Source organism: Phyllostomus hastatus, unplaced genomic scaffold, assembly GCF_019186645.2.
Source record: "Phyllostomus hastatus isolate PE091 unplaced genomic scaffold, TTU_PhHast_1.1 phas_scaffold_1674, whole genome shotgun sequence".
In the NCBI taxonomy this organism is placed as follows: domain Eukaryota; kingdom Metazoa; phylum Chordata; class Mammalia; order Chiroptera; family Phyllostomidae; genus Phyllostomus; species Phyllostomus hastatus.
Genome location: NW_025334011.1, coordinates 25,028,103 through 25,048,255, shown reverse-complemented (window position 1 = coordinate 25,048,255; position 20,153 = coordinate 25,028,103). Strand labels below are relative to the sequence as shown.

The window sequence follows — 20,153 nt, the reverse complement described above, 5'->3', positions numbered from 1 at the left end:
AATGGGACAGTCACACCATCTCAGACTAGCATAGGTGACTCCCGGCCAGGCCCAGCAATGTGGTCAAACATCCCTGGAAGGCTACCACAGGTGGCAGAGGGGGAGAGCTCATGCAGTCACAGCCTTCCCTTTCCTTCATCTGCTGGGAAGTGAACAGCACGTCCTCCTGAGTTCACCTGGGATTCCAAGAGAACAGATGGACAAACTCCTGAAACAGCTGGTCTTCAAAGACAGCCCATGACTCTTATGCAACAGAGAACAGGGCAATACAATGGCATGGGTCCCTCATCACCTTTCTGTGTGAAAATAGATTCTGGCAGCCCCTGGGAATTTCCTTACTATTCTATAGAGTGGACCTTATTATGATTAAGAAATAAGGATCTGCATTAGTATGCACTTTTTTAACCCTTAGAACAAATCTAATCTTTGGTGCTTTCTCAACTAAAACACGAATTTAGGGTTGCTTGCAAATATGCCAGCTCCATATAAACCTATATTTTGGACTTTGGTTGCCAGGAAAATTCCAGACTCCCTGGTCCAGTACTAGTTAGTCTGGGTTGTTATTCCTTCTTATCTAATCAAGACTTAAGATGTTATAAGGTGATTGCTGGGGCTGGGGGGGGGGGGTGCGGGGGCGGGGATAAGGGGACTAAGTGGTAATGGGAAAAAAGTACAATAAAGATTAAATTAAAAATAAAAAGGTGTTGTAGGCTTAGAGATGCATGAACCACTTTGACCACCACATCTTCCTATGGCTCTGATCTATGTTTCTTAAATTTCACCCAAATTTAATGGAACCCAAAGAAACAGAGAAGAATCTCTCTTTAAAAACTCATTAAATTGTAGCAACTTAAAAAAAACACATTCATCTTTCAATTGATTCAGAAAGTATGAAAGAGAAATCTGCCAGTGAAGGACCAAACTAAGAAAAAAAATAAATATAGGAGTAACGTGTTTCAAATACTTACCTCCTGTGTAAATGCCACTACAGCATTTTCAGACAATGACCATCATAAAGATAGGCAGCACATGAGAGCTCTGTGGTGTGTGTGTATGTGTGTTTTTCCAGTTTCTAATATATCATCTTAAACGGAAAATTTACCTTTAATCCCTCCCTGAATGGAAAAAAATAGATTTATCATAGTAATTCTTATCCATTTGACAACTATGATTATAATCACAAATCATATAGCTAACATTATCCCCAATGTAGCCCTCTGTTGCAAAAACAAATCGATGATGATCAAATCAACTTCTTGTTTATTCAACTAAATTTTAGTCTCCTGCTGACACAGTAGTGGATTGGGGTGAAATAACCTGCCAAAATGTGCTTTTATCTTTATTTGAAACTTAACTGAAATAGTAATATTATAGTAAATGAAATCCTGAGTGTAATAAAGTGTAATAAAAAGTGTAATAAAAAATTAAAGGTGACAATTTATTCCACTGTATAATCCTGTGGGCAATGGCACTGCTCACAAACCCACCACTAATACATGGGAATATAAATCAGCAATTGATCCCCACCCCCACTGGCTTCAGCACTGTCTCTTCTCGCCTCCTGTGGTGGTCCCATGGCATGAGCCTTCTCTCACTCACTCCCCACCTGTTTGTTGTCAGTTTCCCCCTTCAAGAAGCTCCAAGAAAGCCTGGGCCTTCAGGCTCCCACTGACAGTGCGTCAGAGGGGCAGACTGGCTCAATAAGCATTCGCCAACTGAATGGCTGAATGCACTGTCTTAGGTCCTGAGAAAAGAGGTGGTGTAGATGGCCTGACTCCTTCGTGATACATTCGACTAGCTTTACTTTCTACCACCTACTACTCTTGGTCTACTTCAATGTCAAAGGGCATGCCCACACAGATCCACTTTTCTTGGTTGTTGTTTTTTTCAGCATGATTCAAAAAGTCAACACTAGTAAAAAATACATGCAAAGTAGTCATTCTGGTACCTACCGAAATCACTCCATCCCCCTCTGCCCACTACAGAGATGCACTTTTATCAGTTTCTTGTTTACCCTTCAAGTATTTCTTTATGCAAATATGAGCAAATTCATCTATACATTTTTACATCCTCACCTTTCTCATGCAAAGGGTAACATACTCTATACACTATTCTCCACCTTGCTTCTTTCACTTGCAATGGACATTGTTCCCTATCAGAACACAGATCTTTGTCATTCTGTGCTAACCATGCCACAGCACCCCACTGGACACACCACCGTTCAGCAACTCCCTCACTGACAGAGGGATACTTGGTGGCTTAGATGTTCCGGTGCTGCACACAAAGCTTCAATGATAACTTCCAATGAATGTCACCGCACTGCATGTGCAGGAACAATCCCCCAGAGCAGGACTACTGAACCTGTAATGTTGCTTCCTCTGCCAGATTGCCCTCCTGTAAGGTTGTTAAAAAGTTCTGGTAGGTGCTCTAAAGAGGCGATGATACCTTAAATGTATGTGTCTGGTGTCACTGGAATTCTTTCCCTTCCTGTCAAGAGCAGTGCTAACCTAATTCTTCACTTTCATAAAACACAGACTTTTTAAAATCTACATCAACACAACATCCCCAGTGGCGGTCAGAGTTCAGCCTCCCTAATCTACTTCTATCCATCAATGCTCGCAGCTGACCGATTTTCCTGGGAGCAGCCTGTGACAGGAAAACAGTCCCTTGAAAAAAGCCCTGACTGCCTGGTTTATATGGGTGGAATGACATTTTTATAAGAGTATTCAGGGATTCTAAATCAGCAGCAAATATATTTTTTTAGTCAGAATCCCCAAAGTGGCATGAAAGAAATATATAAATGAATATTTTAAAACCTTACTCATTCTAATTAAGGGGCCCCTCCCACAAAACTAGTTTATATTCTCAGAGCTTTTATTAATTCATGACTTTTTTCACAGTGAGAATCTGAAATTACAAAATGATGTCTATTTTCAGAATTAATAAAAACGTTATTTTCCTACCCCTTCTGGAGAAGGCATGAAGAAAAAACATACTTTCACATGGGAATCTTCGCTTTCAGAAAATTGGCCCTCTGGCTTAGAATATTTATTATAGTCAAGGAGCACAAAAGCAATAATCTGCCTTTGTGCCAGCACAGATTTGCTAAATATAAGTCAAACTAAACTGAATTCATTCCTTTGTTTAATATAGTTTTACGTAACACCTTCAATTTACTTTAAAAACCATCTCACACAGACAATGTGGTATTCTCCATGTGATGGGGAACACAAACTTCAGTTCTAGGAACAGTTAGTTACCCTACTCGGTAACATACTCCATCCGCCAAAGCCTCGGACAGGAATGTTTCTAGCTGCTTCATTCACAATAGCCCCAAACTGGAAACAATCAAAACTCCATCACATATAGAATGGATATCTAAATTTCATGTAAGAAAAATACTACAAAACAATGTGAAAAAAATGAACAACTTCTATATGCAACAACATGAAAGAATCTCACAAAATGTATGATTGCGTTTAACTGAATTCAAACCAAGGAAAACTAATCTATGGTCATTAGTAAGGCCAGAATAGTGATTACCCTTGGTAGGCAGTGCTTTGACCAGGAAAGAGTAGCAGGGAACCTTCTAGGGCAGGGGTCCCCAACCCCTGGGCTGCAGACCCAGATCAGTCCATGACCCGTTAGAAACTGGGCCACAAGCAAAGCTTGCCTAAGCACCGCCTCCTGCCCACCGCCCCCAACCCCCATCTTCTGTGCCAAAATGGTTAGGGACTGCTATTCTAGGGCACTGGGAAGGTTGTACATCTTGATCTACACAGTCATTCCATGAGTTAAAAAATGCTGAGGCTTGTGAATTTTACTCTATGTAAGTTACATCTCAACATCCTGAGCTGGTCAGCTAGCAGCCTAACCAAGAAGTCCTTATGTCAGCAGTAGGAACTAGAAATATGTTTATCTATATTTGAGTAATGCCAGATACTCCACTAACTATCAGAAATGATTGTCAGAAATGTTTTCCCTCCCTTGGTGAAATTAGAGACTTGTTAATAATTAGCCTGATAAGTGTTAAGAATGTGGTAAAGCATTTCAGATACTCCCTATCCTTGAATAGGCGGGTCTAAGAACCCATCCAGTAAGGCCTGTACCTGATACTGGATTCTGAAAAATGTCCAGCTATTGGTTTGCAGTTCTGGCTGCCTGACGCCTATCATGAGGCTGATGGAATTCTGCTTTTGGAATACTGGCAAATTTGCCTTGAGCAAAGCATTCATCCCAAGTGGTAGTCAGAGCACCAAAGAGGCACAGAGCCGGGGCTTCAGGTGTCAGAACAGAACATGGCCTGGACTCTGCCTGATTACTGATACACATTTGTTTAAAAAATGTCAGCTGCCGAATTTTCTCTGCAGCCTGTCCTCATTTTAACCTGGGAGTGAGGCTGTGAGGTAATAGCTAACCCTCACTCACCTACAACCTTTTGGTGGCTACCATTACTGACCATAAAAACTAAGAGTGTGTATGACTCCTCTGGCTTAGTTCGGTTCCAAACAGGTTTGTAGGCTGTCATAGCATGGAAATATGCAGACATATGTACCATAAGGTGACAAATTCCCACATGATGTCCTTCGGACTGAAATGAAAAATGGGGCTAGAAGTGAGAAAAGTTGGATAGATAGGTGAATGACCCATAAGCCAACTGGGGGGGAGCAAGCCTTAGAGACTCACATAGAGATAGACAGGATAAAATCATCATGTTTGTAGACAACCCAAAATTAAAACAGATGAAAGACTCAGATTTCCAAAATATCTTGATAAGGCTGGTTTAGTGGACAGGATCTAGCAAAATTAAATGTATAGTCAGTGCACACAAAGCAACTACTCAGGACAAAAAAGTCCAGGCCAACAATAAAACGTGTTACAGTGGCTGCATTTAAACTTCAGGGGACTCAGGTAATAAATTCAGATTCAATGTGAGTCACCACAATGAGGTGAAGTATTGTGCTCACTAAAAATGCAATGCATATATTGTACTTCAATTAAAAGGTCACTTTAAAAAGATGTACTATGAACAGATATGCGTACACCCATGTTCATATTGGTATTATTCACAATAGGGAAAAGTGGACGCCACCCAAATGCTCAGTGGCAGACAAATGGATTCCCAAAAATGTGGTATATCCATACAATGGAATATTATTTAGTGTCAAAAAGGAAGGAAATTCTGACACATGCCACAATGTGGATGAACTTTGAAGACATTGTGCTAAGTGAAATGAGCCAGTCACAAAAAGACAAATACCGAATGATTCTACTTATATGCGGTAATCAGAGTTAGTAAAATTCACAAACAGAAAGCAGAATGGTGGTTACCAGGGGTTAGTTACCATGAGCAGTTAATGGGTACAGAGTTTCAACTGGGGAAAGTGAAAATGTTCTGGGAAACGGGTGCTGGTGCAATGTGAATGTACTTAATGCCATTAAAGGTACACCTAAAAGTAGCTAAAGTGGAAAATTTGGGTATGTATATTTTACAATTATTTTAACTGTCAAAAATGTAATACAATCTTCTTCTCTATTAATATGAACAAAAGTCATTGTTCTGCTCCATGCTCTACTTTGAGACCATGCCTGAAAACAAAGTATGGTTTCTACACTTTGTAAGGGATCAGCAAACACTGCCTACCCAACCCACCTGCTCTACCAGCCTCAGGTGCCTCCTTCCCTATCTCACCAACTTCTTAATGGGAACTGGATGGCTCATTCCAAGCCTCTCCTCCTTCAATGAGGGAACTATTATTGGCCACTTGGGGAAAAAAAGGAGGCTCCCAAAGCAAGTACTGCCTCCGGTCCCCAGCATCTTTAAGCTGGTTCCCAGGACACAGGGCAAAAGGTCTGTCATCCAGAGGATCTGACTTCCAGGAACCTCAGGTTATGAACACCCCTTCAGAGAAGCTGGAATTCCTCTAGGTAACAAATCTTCCAGGAACCCTTACATACCCCCATCCTCGAGTCTTTGCCTCCCTCAAATACCAGAGTCCTCTGATTTAGCTTTTATCAGGAATGAAGTTCATATTTTGGTCTCCACCTATCTGAACCCTCAGCCCTGCTTCCCAACTGGTTCAGAGATCAGGTGGGAAAGGGCCTCATTCTTCACACACACAGTAGGGTGGCAGGTTGGGAAGCCTAGAAGCTGGCAAGAGACTTCATGGGGCACCTGCTTCATGCAGAGAATGTGCCAGTCACCGTGCCCTCTGGTGCTGGGGACACTGAGAAGTCAGTGCACAACCTTTTCATTCCTTCATTCTGGAACAATGGAAGTTTTCTTAGATGGGTAATCTGAGATCCAGCATTTAGTATCTTTGAATAAAAAACCAGAGTCTCAACTAACGAACTAACTAACTAAATAAATAAATGGACTTTCAAAGTCCTTGTGTTTAACTCTAACTAGTATTATGAAATTTGTGGAGCATATGAAATGCAAGCCCGAAACCCACTGGGCCTAAAACTCATTCACTGTCTCTGTCTCTCTAGAGAGAGTATGTGGTTTATCTCACCAGTGCTGATTCCAGGGCTGACCAACCCACAACACAAGCCCACTGGGAGGCACCTCCAACCTGTCTGGATTGGTTCCATGAACCAAAGCAAGAATTTCCACTTCATCTTGCTATAGAGCCATAGTTTATGTCTACAATCTTTGAATTCTCTTTCTCCAAGAACAAGAGATAAATGAACACAATCAGAGCAGCACTTCCTACAGGTTGTAGACATAAAACTTTCATGCTTCCATGAGCCTCAGAGATCATTTAGTTATTTCTGCATATGAAGTGACTACAGCAACATAAAGTAAGTTCAGTGCATGACCTGGCCAGACCCTGGAAACCTGAATATGAACAGAATATTAGAGGAAATTAAAAATTATTATTAATTGTCTTAGTTGTAATAATGTTATTATGGTTATATAGGGAAACGTCTTTCTTCCTTTCCTTCTTTCTTTCCTTTCTTAGAGGGATGAAGGGAGTAGATATCTATACTAAGTACTATTAAGGGTAGAATGCCAATCTTTTTTAAAAATAAGAAATAATTGACACATAACATTTATTTAAGTTGAAGGTGTACAATGTGTTAGTAGTTATATAATTACTACCATAGTATTAGCTAATACCTCCATCATACCACAAAATTACCATTTCTTTTTTGTGATGAGAACATATAAAATCTACTCTCTTAGCAACTTTCAAGAATCTAATACAGTATTGTTAACTATAATCACCACACTATGCATTAGATCCCCCGAACTTATTCATCCTATCATTGGACGTTTGTACCCTTTGAGAAACATCTCTCCAATTCCCCCAGCCCTTGGGAACCACCATTCTATTCTCTGTTTCTACAAGTTTGGGGTTTTTAGATTCTACATATAAGTGATATCATATGGTATTTGTCTTTCTCAAACTAACTTACCTTGCTTAGCATAATGCCCTCAAGGTTCACCCATGTTGTCACAAATGGCAGGACTTCCTTCTTTCCCATGGTTGACTGAGATTCCATTGTGGATATAGACTGTATCTTCTTTATCCATTCATCTATTAATGGACAGTTAGGGTGTTTCCATACCTTGGCTATTGTGAATAACACTAATTTACTTTAAAATATTTTAACACTATTTTACAAATAGAGAAAGGTAAATGAATGAATTAATGGCAGGCCTGGCCAAGGCATACACAGCTGATTAGTGATGGGAGGACCATCTGGGCCCTGTCTGCTCTGCATCGAAGGGGCTCTGCATGTTCCAAGTGAGTGTGACAAACTGGACTTTAATGAAAGAACAGATTGCTAGACAGCCCTTCTTCTCTAATCCAAATGACCAAGTAATGGCCAAAGACTTACTCAGCAATGGCCTGAGTAGACATTTGTTCCAAGTTCCTAAGATTTCCTAAGACCTCATCAGTGTACTAAGAAACTAGAATCAAGCCCTGGCTGGCGTAGCTCAGTGGATTGAGCGCGGGCTGGGAACCAAAGTGTCCCAGGTTCGATTCCCAGCCAGGATACATGCCTGGGTTGCAGGCCATAACCCCCAGCAACCGCACATTGAAGTTTCTCTGTCTCTCTCTCTCTATCTCCCCCCCTTCCCTCTCTAAAAATAAATAAATAAAATCTTTAAAAAAAAACTAGAATCTTTCATTACATAATAAAATGACTTAACAGAATCATACAATAATAAGCATGAACTGCTTACCAGGGATTATTCCAATGTTTCACAAAAATGATCTCAATTAATCATCAACACATCCAGTGAGATTATTGTGTCCATCACATAGATAAAGTAACCAGGGCACTGAGAGCTTAAGAAACATGCCAGGACCACAGAGCCCTGCAGGACAGAGTCAGCATTTTGGATGACTCCACCATTCGTTCTCCTTAGGACTACACCCCATTTCCACATGGTCACACCTAATGTTTTTCACTGGGAGAAATATTCTAGAGGTAATTACTTCTCATTGCTCTCTTTAAAAGCAGTGCAAAAAGAAGTAAGGTGAAAGAAATCAAAAAGGACAAATTTCCAGTTATAAAAATAGTCATGGGGATGTACAATGCAGCATAGGAAATACAGTCAATAACATTGTTATAACTATGTATGGTGTCAGATGGGTCCTCGACTTAGGGTGTACATAAATGATGTAAAGGTACACAAATGTCTAATCACTGTGTCTAGTCACTTGAAACTAATAATATTGTGCATCAACTGTAATTGAAAAAAAATTTTTTTAAATAAGGTTAAGAGAAAATAACTTCTGTCCCATAGGCCAAAACAAGATGTCTGACATCAGAAAAACCTTTCACTTTGTTTTTTTCATGAAAAATTCAAATCATTCAAGTGCTGCTTAATGCTCTTCTCCAAATAAACCTGGTGAGATGTCCAGGCAGTTCTGCAAACTCTCCTCTAGAGGCTGCCCATTGAGCCTCTTGTCCTGATGGGATGGAATGCTGCCAACCTTTCCCTCTAAGGACTCTTAAGGAAAGTCAACTTTCTGCAGGGGAAGTCTTCACACACACGAGAAATAAAGGAGGATGTAACCAATCTCACAATACTTCCGTCGATACTGATGATGACTTTGCATGAACCTTTATAGTTAAATTACTTCTTTAAAGTTGTACCCTCAATACTAAAATAAGATCTATCTAAGACCAAAAAGATTAGATCAAAACAACTGATCCTGAAAGAGGTGAGGAAGTATCTTAGGGTAAATTGGGGAAACTGCCTGTTGGAATGATCTCCAATCCTGTTCCAGAATCCCTTCCCTCCACTGAGCCCAATTATTCCCAACATGAATAAGTTAACCAGGTCTCATGTAATCTTAGAAGATGTCCCAGAATTCTCAAAGGAAGTCAAAGCCATGCCAAGGTACAGCATATATAGCATCTGAAGGCATAAGGGAAAGGGAGACTAACATCAGATCAACGACTAGAACAACCAGTTCTAACTCCTAAGGGTTCGGTTATCACTGGAATGGAGGTGGCTACAAAGGGCCTAGATTACAAGAAGAGAGAGGGTATATATCATGGCTTTTCTACTTGAAAAATCTGAGCTTTCTCAAATATTAGGGGGCTGAATGTTGACGGCAATCATTAAAGCAAAGAGGCCGCATGTCCCATTCTAGCTGAACAGAAATTAACAGTGGAATCTATAAGGAACAGGAGTCTCTCATACAGAATATCTTCCTCCTACTAGCTGGGAACTTCTCGTTCCTCCTAAAATTTTATTATTGTTAAAATTAGCATTTGACATTCACCAAATGCCAACAACATGCCTATATCTGCTATTATGACTGTATTATTCGTTCACCTCTGAACTGCCTTTCAAAACATTGTTAACTTTGTCCCAGAAAACAATAGTCAGGCCAAAAATAAGGCAGGCAATTAAAAGTTACACCAAAAACAAAAATAAATTAGTGATATAATTTTCTCCTGTTGTAAAGGCATGGTTTGTGGCTTTTACATTAAAAAGTGAAGACTTATTTTTCCTTTTTTATGACTGCAAACAGTGCACATGCAATGATTATAATGGCTAAAGTCAAGTCCTGAAAAGACCAGGAGACAGACTCCTGTCTAAAAATGTGTTAACGTTACTAGATGATGACACTTTGAATACCTAAAGGAAAGTCTGTTTGCTCTACCACCCAATCGTGACCTCCCTTTCTTGCCCATATTTTGGTGCTACACATCTCATAGTCAGTAATGGCAAAGCTAACATGGAAGCCAGGCAAGTAACAAGAGTCCAACACACATCCTTCCTGCCAAAGACACCAAAACAAACACAGCAGAACCAAAGCTAAGGCTAACTAAACTCTAGCTTGCAGTATTTCAACAGTTCCAAGGTGGTTTTACACAGAACTCTGACATTAACTCAATTAGCATTTTCTCCTCTTCAAAGTCCGAGAGACCAGAGGAATGGAGGCTTCCCTGGCTGTTCTCACACCTGACACATGAGCACAACAAGCAGTCCAGGCCTCAGGAAGGCAATTACAATACTACATGGTGACTGCTAATTTCTATGCTTGTTTGTCCCCTCCTCTGCCATGGAAGTGTCCCCGAAATGCAAGCGACATCATGTATCCACTTGTACATTTGACCACAGTGTCCAATGTACAGTGGGCATCTGCCATCTCTGTTCTATAAGTGTCAGAAACAGACGGTCTCTGAGAACACTTTCTGCTCATAAACATCCTTCCTACTCAAGCCAAAATTTTCACTATTAAAGGTTCATTTCTTTGGATCTGTCTTCCAGAGCCCTTAACAAAACAGACCTCTCTAAGAGGGGTGTCACTGTTTTCTCAACTGCTGTGAGCTAATATATAAACAGAGTAAAAGAAAAAGGCCCAAAACCTAAGGGAAATACTGAAAAGGAAAGAAATATTGAGGGAGGAGAAGTAGAAAGAGCAAGGGAGATAAGAAGAAAAGATAAGATGGGAAGCAGGCCAAGAAATGCCTGCTGTCCCCAGGATCTTGCCTGACCTCTGCCGCCACAGGACATTTCCAGGAGTGGGCCCTGCTCACGTGTTCATCTTTACAAATGAAATGGAGGAAGCGGGTTTTCACTCTTACCAAAATGCTCTATGGTGGCTGAAAGCCATGCCACATACAACCTTTCACCAACTAAAAGAGCCCTATTCTGAAGACTTTAGACTTATGCGAATTGCAAAGGTGAATGTTCAAGGTTTGGGGTGAACCTGGAAACACTGAATGTGAATGGAAGGGCTTTGCAGATCTATCTGAAAGAAGACATTAGTAGAATGACATTCCATTTTTGTAGAGCATTTTGTAAGAGAAATCAAAGTTTTAAGAAAAGTGAAGTACTAGTAAAGACTACTTTAATAGTTCTTTGAGCCTTGGTTAAATTTTATTGAGTTTTGTGCATTCTAATTCATTAAAAAGACCTGAACAATTATTACTGATGCATTTTTTGAAAGATTTTATTTATTTATTTTTAGAGAGAGGGGATGGGAGGGAGAAAGAAAGGGAGAGAAACATCAGTGTGTGGCTGCCTCTCGCACATCCCCCACTAGGGACCTGGCATGCACCCCAGGCACGTGTCCTGAACTAGGAATTGAACTGGCAACCCTTTGGTTCCCAGGCCAGCACTCAATCCACTGAGCCACAGCAACCAGAGCTACTAATGCCTTTTTTTTTTTATCATCAAACACTTCTCTTTCATAGCTTCAAAGATAAATTGCAAATTTCCTTTGTTTCACTTTTTTTGTGCAAGAAAACTCATTTTATACAATTTCTAATCCATTCTATATTCTGGAGATTCTACTGAAACTGACTATTATCAAGGGCTTCCTGAGTTTGTTAGGGGGGTGCAGATTTAGTTGCCATTTTTGAGTAAAATACATAAAGACAAGTTAAGTTTAGACTGAGGGGCAAAAAAGGAGCTTGGCTTTTGTTACAGCAAATTAAACAACAACAAAAAATTGTATCCAGAGGACTAAAATATAACAAGAATGGCAGAAAAATAAAAATGAGCAATAGATCTACTATTTCATAATTACTACATAATTTAAAGCCTCTTTTATAAGCAGTTGGGAGGAATGAACCCCAGGCCAGGGGCGCCTGGTCTCTGGTTTCCGCCATATTTAAAGAGAAGTTTCTGCTCGATAGGAAGACAAGTCAGGCCACCAAGTGCTTTCTCATTTTCTTGAGAGAAACAAAAACCTCTTCAGCCTGTCTGGTATCAAAGACACAGCAGAGGCAACCAAGGAAGTCCTCACCCCTCTCAGGACTCTGGGACCCTCACATTCCAGTGTAAACTGTTCAGTAGTGCAGGTGTGCAGCCTGTTCCTGCAACAGATGTTCACCACAGGGATGCTAGTGGAAGGAGAGGGATGAAGATTTAGAGAAAAGCCACAGTTGTCATCACAACCAAGCCCTCAAATGCAGGCAAGCAAAATGCACACCATTTCAACTTTATCAATTTAGTCTCTTCAACTCACTGAATGGTGATAAAACTTGCTATAAATTTAAAGGGATGGACATTCACAGAATAACTTTGAAAACATATGGTTCTCACTGCCTGGTCTCCATTCAATAAATGTACCCCCCCTAGATGAATGCTTTCAATAAATATTAAACCACACCAAACAACCATTCTGGTGTCTGAGACACATGCAGTCTTTTTGCCCACAGAAAGCACCTGTCATAATAACTACAAAAATGAGATGTGGAGAAGAAAAATAATTCCCCCCTGTGGTATACAGAACAATAGTCCCCAGACAGCCAGGCACTGGGACTCAGCACAATAGCCCATGGCAGACACAGACAAGAGTGGCTGACGTCTGTCCTGAGCAGACCACAGTCTCTCACACATGAGCGAGGCACAGCTCCATTTCAATAACTAGAGAAAGATATGAGAAAGAATCCTGCACCAGAAGGCTGAGTTCTTGGGAAAATTCCATGGAAAATCAAAGTCCAAATGTCTTTCTAAAAAATGAAGGTAATACAGTGCTGTTCAAGGTTGTGGTTCACATTCAGTGTCCAAAGGCAAATTTCCTTATTTTATTTTTTAACTAAAGTCAAAACTATGTGGTACATTGGGACAAAGCAGGAAGGAACCAGGTGGGCTCCTGCTATACCACAGAGAACAAACCTAATGCATCTCTACCACGATGTCTCAAACCTCAGAAGCTATGGTGAGAATTTTCAATCTCAAAGTTAACGATCCCTAGCACAACACCCAAAATGTAGACTCGCTACCGCTCTGAAAGAGGTCAGGTGTAGTAAGCAAATTTTATTACACTGCTTAATGTCCAAAACAGTGAAACAAATAGAAAATGGGTCTCTGTAAACAGGAAGGTGACCACTCAAAGAAGACATGTCCAGCAACCTTGACTGATACAATAATCCATGCTTAAAAACTGGGTTTTCTTAGAAGCTAAAAATTTTAAAAAAGAACTGAATTAGTGTCCTGGGAGCTGTGCCTTTTCATAGGACAAACGAAGAGGACAAACGAAGTCATTTACCTAATGTGAAGGAGAGTGCCAGAGGTGGACAAAAGACCCCAAAAGCTATGCAAAATTAGGGTTCTTTTCCAAGGCAGATCCGTGATCACTGGTCCAAGATGAAGAGGAGGGAAACAGATGCTCAGGGTAACGAGCAAATGACTTCAGCCCCAGAATCACTTTATGATAAGCTTGGCACAGAACAGGGTCTGCAGTAAAGTTATCACAGCAGGCCTGACTCCTAGCTTTCCAAGGCCTGCTGACAAGGCTGGCCCTTGGTTGGCAATTGACAGTGTGGATTTTGGGAGAGTTCCCACGACCTAACTGAAAAAGAGTGGCTCAGTGTTTATGCAATCAATGTAGTTTCTGCCTAAACAGAACAAAAATCAAGATAAAGGAGAATTCGCCCTCTCTGCCTGACTACCGTGCTGGGATATGAGCTTCTCCTGCCCTCAGACTGGAGAATTATGTCACTGGCTCCCCTGAGTCTCCACCTTGCCGACTGCAGATCATGGGACTTCTCAGCCTCGACAATGACATGAGCCAGTTCCTTATAATAAATCTGTATCTATCTATCTATCTATCTATCCATCTATCTATCTATCTATTTGCAGTTGGTTTTGTCTCTTTGGAGAACCCTGACTATAGGTTTGAAAATATCACAAGAAATTTTTAAACTTTTCCATAATAGATGGAGATTTTGATCATGTAGGTCTATAAATTTTTGGAATTTTCAAGCAATCACCTATTAGATGCTGTTGTCCCAGTAAGGGGGGGCTACAACTCATGAGAAGAACAGCCTGGAATATGTAAGTTAGGACCCCAGCCTACATCACAGTCTTGACTGGTTCCAGCCTGCCCCAGCCCCTGATCATTACCACAGTGGCCACGCACTGGGTACTCTCAACCTGGGCTCAGGGCCAGACCCTTCGCACACATCATCACAAAATCCCAAATCCTGAAGGACACTCCTGCTTTGCAGATGAAGTTCAGAAAGGTAGTGCAATTTGTCAGAAGTCAGAAGTCAAGAAGTGTGTCTGAGTCCACATGCCATACTCTCTAGAGTGTAGAGCATGACACAGACAACTACAATTTGAGAAATACTCCAGCAGACTCTGCGGGGTGTGTGTGTGTGTGTGTGTGTGTGTGTGTGTGTGTGTGTGTGTAAGAAAACAATTTCAGGACTGGTTATGTAAGGAAAGAAAGCAAGAGAGAAGTGCGAGAGCTTTTCTCTACTGGCACATACAAAAACATTCAATATTACCCTAGGCCTTTGGAAATATACCATGAGAAAAATAGTCCAAGCCCAGGTCAGACCCCAAAGACTTAAGGAAAGTCACTAAAATTCATGGTGCCTGCTGCCCTGTAGTGGACAACCATAAGTGTCTCATTTGTTCTGCTCGAGCTGAGGGGGGAAAAATATACCATGCATAGGAAGGCTTCCACAATGGGCAAAAGGTTCTGCTCTCCTTCCTAAATTTTGGTCCATGCCAAGCAGCGGGTGTCTACATGGTCAGTCCCAATAAAAACCCTGGCTGCTGAGTGTCTAACAAGCTTTTCTGGTAGACACCATTTCACACATGTCTCAACTTGTTGCTGGGGGAATTAAGTGACTCCACCAGGACAGGACTCTTAGAAGCTTGTGCCTGGTCTCCCCTGGACTTTTCCCCATGCACCTCTTCCTTTTGCTGATTTTGCTCTGTACCCTCTCACTGTAATAAATCTTAGCCATGAGTATGACTATATGCCAGCCCTGTGAGTCTTCCTAGCAGATCATCGAACCTGCTGGTGTTCTTGGGGATTTCTCATACATACAGAGGGAGGCTTCATACTTATTTTGTGACTGACCATCTAAGCTATGATAGCATACATAGATCCTCATGAGCCAACCCTTCACCTTATAGACCAGGAATGGTACATTTCTCATCCCACTGGACTAAGTCAGTGATGACACTTCAAAATCAGAGGGACCATTTACACTTCAGAAGAGGCATTTGTAGAGCCAACTAAGTTTGGACAAGAGGCAGCATGAGAGCCTGAATCCTTGCCTAATATCACAGTTAGTCCTTTCCCATTTACGCTGTAATAGCATCCCAAACACACGGAGCTGAGAGATGTCAAGGAGGAGAGCTGCAAGCACATAGGTGTTCTGGGCTCTCCAGAGACGCAGAACCAACAGGAGCTATGTAGAGACATGTGTAAGAGGAGATTTATCATAGGAATTGGCTCATGTGCTAAAGGAGGCAAAGAAGCCCCACAATTTGCTGTCTGCAAACTGGGAAATCAGGAAAGTCCACAGTGTGACTCTGTCACAGTGCAAAGGCCTGGGAAACTGGGGCGCTGATGATGTAAGACCAAGAATCTGAAGGCCCAAGAACCAGGATCTGCAATGTCGGACAACAGGAGAAGATGGATATCCCGCTCAAGAGATAATGAGTCCACCTTCCTTATGCTTTCTGTTCTACCCAGATCCTCAGCAGATTGCATGATGTCCACCAATACTGGGGAGGACAATCTGCTTTACTCAGTCTACCAGTCAAATCTAATCTCTTCCAGAAACACCCTCACAGGTGCACCTAGAAATAACATTTTACCAGTGATCTGGACACCTCGTAGCCTGGTCATGTTGACACATAAAAATCCTCTGAATCTGCCCTGGCTGATATGGCTCAGTGGATGAGTACCAGCCTATGAACCAAACAGTCGCTGGTTCAATTACCAGTCAGGGCACATGCCTGGGTTGTGGGCCAGGTCCCCAGTTGGGGACATGTGAGAGACAACCACACACTGATGTTTCTCTCCCTCTCTTTCTAGTTCCCTCTCCCTACCTCTAAAAATAAATAAATAAAATCTTTAAAGAAAAGTCCTGTGAACCCATGACCTTATGTTCCCTTCTTTTCTGGTATTTTTTTTTACTTCTTTTCATTGAACAAATATATACCAAGTGCCAGCTTTGTGAATGACCACATGTAAGCTATTTGGGGGAGATACCAACAGTATGGTCCCAGTCCCATTCAATTCAAATGAATCCTAAACAAGCATTCCATATATTGCAACTATCAAGTTTTGCCTTCCTTGGCCCTATTCCATCCTTCTTTTGTTTACTAAATGACTAAGCAAAATTGAGGGAGGAGAAATAGTCTAGACTTTCTAGTCTAAGAAAGTCTAGTCTAGTCTTTCTAGTCTAAGAAAGTCTAGGCTATTTTGTTTGAAAAAGCAAATACTAAAAAAATCAGCCCTGCCTGGTATGGCTCAGTGGATTGAGCGCCAGCCTATAAACCAAAAGGCTGCAGGTTCGATTCCCAATTAGGGCACATGCCTGGGTTGTGGGCTAGGTCTCCAGCTGAGGGCATGTGAGAGGCAACCAATCAATGTGTCTCTCACACATTGATGTTTCTCTCCTTCTCTATTTCCCTTCCTTCCCCTCTCTCTAAAAGTAAATAAATAAAAATCTTTTTAAAAAAATCAAACCCTTCAGTCTGGAAAAGGAAAAAAAAATACCATGCACCTTAAGCAGGAAATGAGGGCAGAAGGAAAAATATTAATCACCAGTAATTAAATCCTGTGGTCTGCATGAGGGCACTGGGCAGTGATAGGAATGACCCGCAAACCTCCAGAAAGGTGTAAGGCACAAAAGTAGCTGAGCTGAAGAAAATGGTTCAGCTGGAGACCAGGGATCTCTGTGCCCTCTAGTCTCTAAGAGAAGAGTGGCATTAAAAGGATAATTCTGAGGCTGGTTGAAATGAAACCTGATCTAGTACCTGATGAGTGGTCTGTCAGTTTTTCCACGGCAATACAAGATAGGCCATGTTCCACTTGCCCCCAGGCCCCGAATGTATCTGGGCACAGCCTTGGTTCTTTTCAGGTACCTAGGTAGACAGTTCAGGTATAATGACATCACTATAGTGCACTTGTAGTTCCGTCAATTCTGTGGATGTTGTACAAGACTCTCCCCAAGGGTCTTCCCTTGCTGTTCAGAAGTTCCTCTCACTAAGGTGTCTCTATCTCGGGAGCAGCCAGCTGAGATCTGGACTTCAAGGGGTGCTAAGCATGGCCCCAACAAGAGCAGCATATGAGAAACAAGGAAGCCGTGAAGCTAGACAATGGGGAGCCTCAGGGAGTGACCAACCCTGATATCTCCAGCAGCAGAGATGGTACTGGTGCCCTGAAACCATTCACCCATTCGTTCATTCACTCATTCACTCACTCACTCACTCATTCATTCCTTTCCATTTTGGAGGAAAAGTAAAGGCTTCAGATCTGATCGCAGCCCCTAGTTGGACCTGCTAGAGATGCACAAACACAGACAGCAGATGACGGAGCCTGGACTCACCCACAGAACTGCCTGCAGTCAGGGAGGGTGGATGGAAGAGAACTTCAGAGTCACAGCCTCATGGGACTGTGAAAACTCCCTGGGGCTGTCTCTCTACCAACATGGGCAAGTTCCAGTCCATCTCTGGGAGCCACATAGCCCCTGCTCACCCTCTCTCACCATCACCAAAAGTGAAAAATTGCTCTGTCTCTGGAAGAAGCACTTCCCACTATTCCCAAAAGCCTTCAGAATCTGGAAACCACCATCCCTCAGATTTACCTCAAATTCTCCTTCCCAATGACTAGTGCCAGACCATAAGAGTCAACATAGCTAGCTCTGCTTAAGAAGATGCAGCTGAGGCTTCTCGACTGCCTTTTCCCGGGTGTGACCTGACTCTCAAGACACCAACATATGGCTGAAAGGAAAACCATGGTTAAGGTCAGGAAAAAAAAAACAGGAACAGAAAGAGGTGGCATAGAACTGCTTCAAATCCTCAGTGGAAAGGAGGAAGTTGTAAACCTAAAATGCAATATAGAAGGAATAGGTAATAGCTACCACTCCCAGCTTTCCTAGGCAACCCCTTCACGGAAAAAGAAAAGGAGAAAAGTCAGACAGAGTTGCATGGACAAGGTGAAAGGACCACGAAGCATGCAGGTGCCGCCACATCTGCCCCTGGAGTCAGATACACTCATTCCACCCTCCTCCTAACTCAGGCTGGCATTCTGAAGAGTCACAATGGTTTTTCTTGAGGATTGGTGAATCTTTTAAGCAAAGTATTCCTTGGGAAAGTAGGGGTCATTTATCACCTCTTGGTATGTGACTATGTGTATGTGATTAACCAATTCCCTTAGGGTCCCACACCCCATTCCATCTCTTGGTCCCCATTTCTATCTCCTCTCATCTCAGTGACAGGACAGTCATAGTCCCAGATTCTTCCAGACATAGCCACATGTCCTGGATCCCTGGAGCCACTGACCCCTGCTTCACCTTTGGGAAGAACAAACTAAGAACTGGCTTCCACTTGTGCCCACAGTAACCAGGGAAAGACAGCTCTCAGCTCCAAGCAGCGCACATAGAGGTGAGATGCATGTTAATGATTAACCTTCCCACAAAACTGCTTATAACATTTTTGGTTTATTGTTTTAATTTGTTTTTCTTTCTCTGCTATGATAACAAGGCAGTAAGAACAAAGAGGAAGAAGCATAAATTTTGAAAAATAAGAAAATGAGACAAATCTCCTGATTTGTCATTCAAAACCCAATGAAAGCATTTAAAAACTCTTAATCACATTTAGGCAGAAAAGCTCCAAAAGTGAAAGAGAAGCAACAGAGCATCCAACATTGAAAACACATGGATTCCGGCTCAGCTCCGCCCCTAAGGAGGTGTGTGGTCCTCACAGTCTGGGCAGCTCTTGGGCTTCGGTTTCTTCATTTGCAACATCAACAACGTACTGACTCATGCTCGGATGACAGGCAGCAAGTGGTCCCAATGAGACAAGCAGAAAATCGTGCAATTAATTCAAAGAACTTCAGGTAAAGGCAGCTTTCATGAGTGTAAGCTCTAGACATTCCCAAACACATTGATCCCTTTTCACTGTAGCACTGATATGGGCCTGCCTGTGAACAGGGGTACATGCCCCCAACAGTCTGTTCTCAGAGAGCCAATGGCTTCCCTCAGGTACATCTTTATCACACAGCTTTGCTGAGCAATCCCTCTCTTCATGGCAAGAACAAAGGTCGACATCAACTTAATCCCATCCACAGGCTTGCAAATGCTCAAAAAGCAGGATCTGAAGTGATAAGGGTTTTCGGTGATTATCCTGGCTGTTAGCTTCTGTCCAGGAGAGAATAGCAAGAGAGAGCAGGGGTGTGTGTGTGTGTCTTCATCGTTATGTGTGGCAATTAATATGAGGCAAGGAAGTTAGAAGGCTGAAAAAAAAAAACGAGGGGAGAATGCAAGCAGGGAAGAATGCAAGCAGGAGAGAATATGGGAGATAAAAGGAGTGGGTGGCTGACAGCCACCTAAGTGCCCCCCACACTGGGGGAGGTGAACTGTTTTTCTAAGAGCTGCGTTCCCTAGGCCCACATGGCCCACTGGATACAAAACCAGTAAATGAAATGACATGAAGGCACACAGTCATGCGTGCACAGTCCAGGGACGTGCTGGAAGTGACACCTGAGGGGCAACCCAGCTGCAGGTGCAGGTTCCTCTGCTCTTGTCTTCTAGATGCACCTGTGGTCTCCGTCACACCCTCCTCAGACCCAAGCTTTCTGCTGTTTACCAGCCCCTGTGCTAAGTGCAAGACACAGCGAGGTGGACATGTAGAGTCACAGGTGACAGGGGAGAGACAATGTGGCTGGGAACTCTGACATGCAGGAAAGGAT

At 42.2% G+C, this 20,153-nt stretch overlaps 1 protein-coding gene and 1 non-coding gene across 3 annotated transcripts in view; both read right to left on the bottom strand.

The window, feature by feature from the left end:
- Window positions 1-20,153, bottom strand: part of CAMK1D (calcium/calmodulin dependent protein kinase ID) — a 454,947-nt gene that overhangs the window by 308,703 nt on the left and 126,091 nt on the right. The window lies entirely within an intron of this gene.
- On the bottom strand, window positions 2,408-2,532 carry LOC123831396. Its single transcript, XR_006787917.1, has one exon. It is a non-coding gene; the product is annotated as a U6atac minor spliceosomal RNA (small nuclear RNA).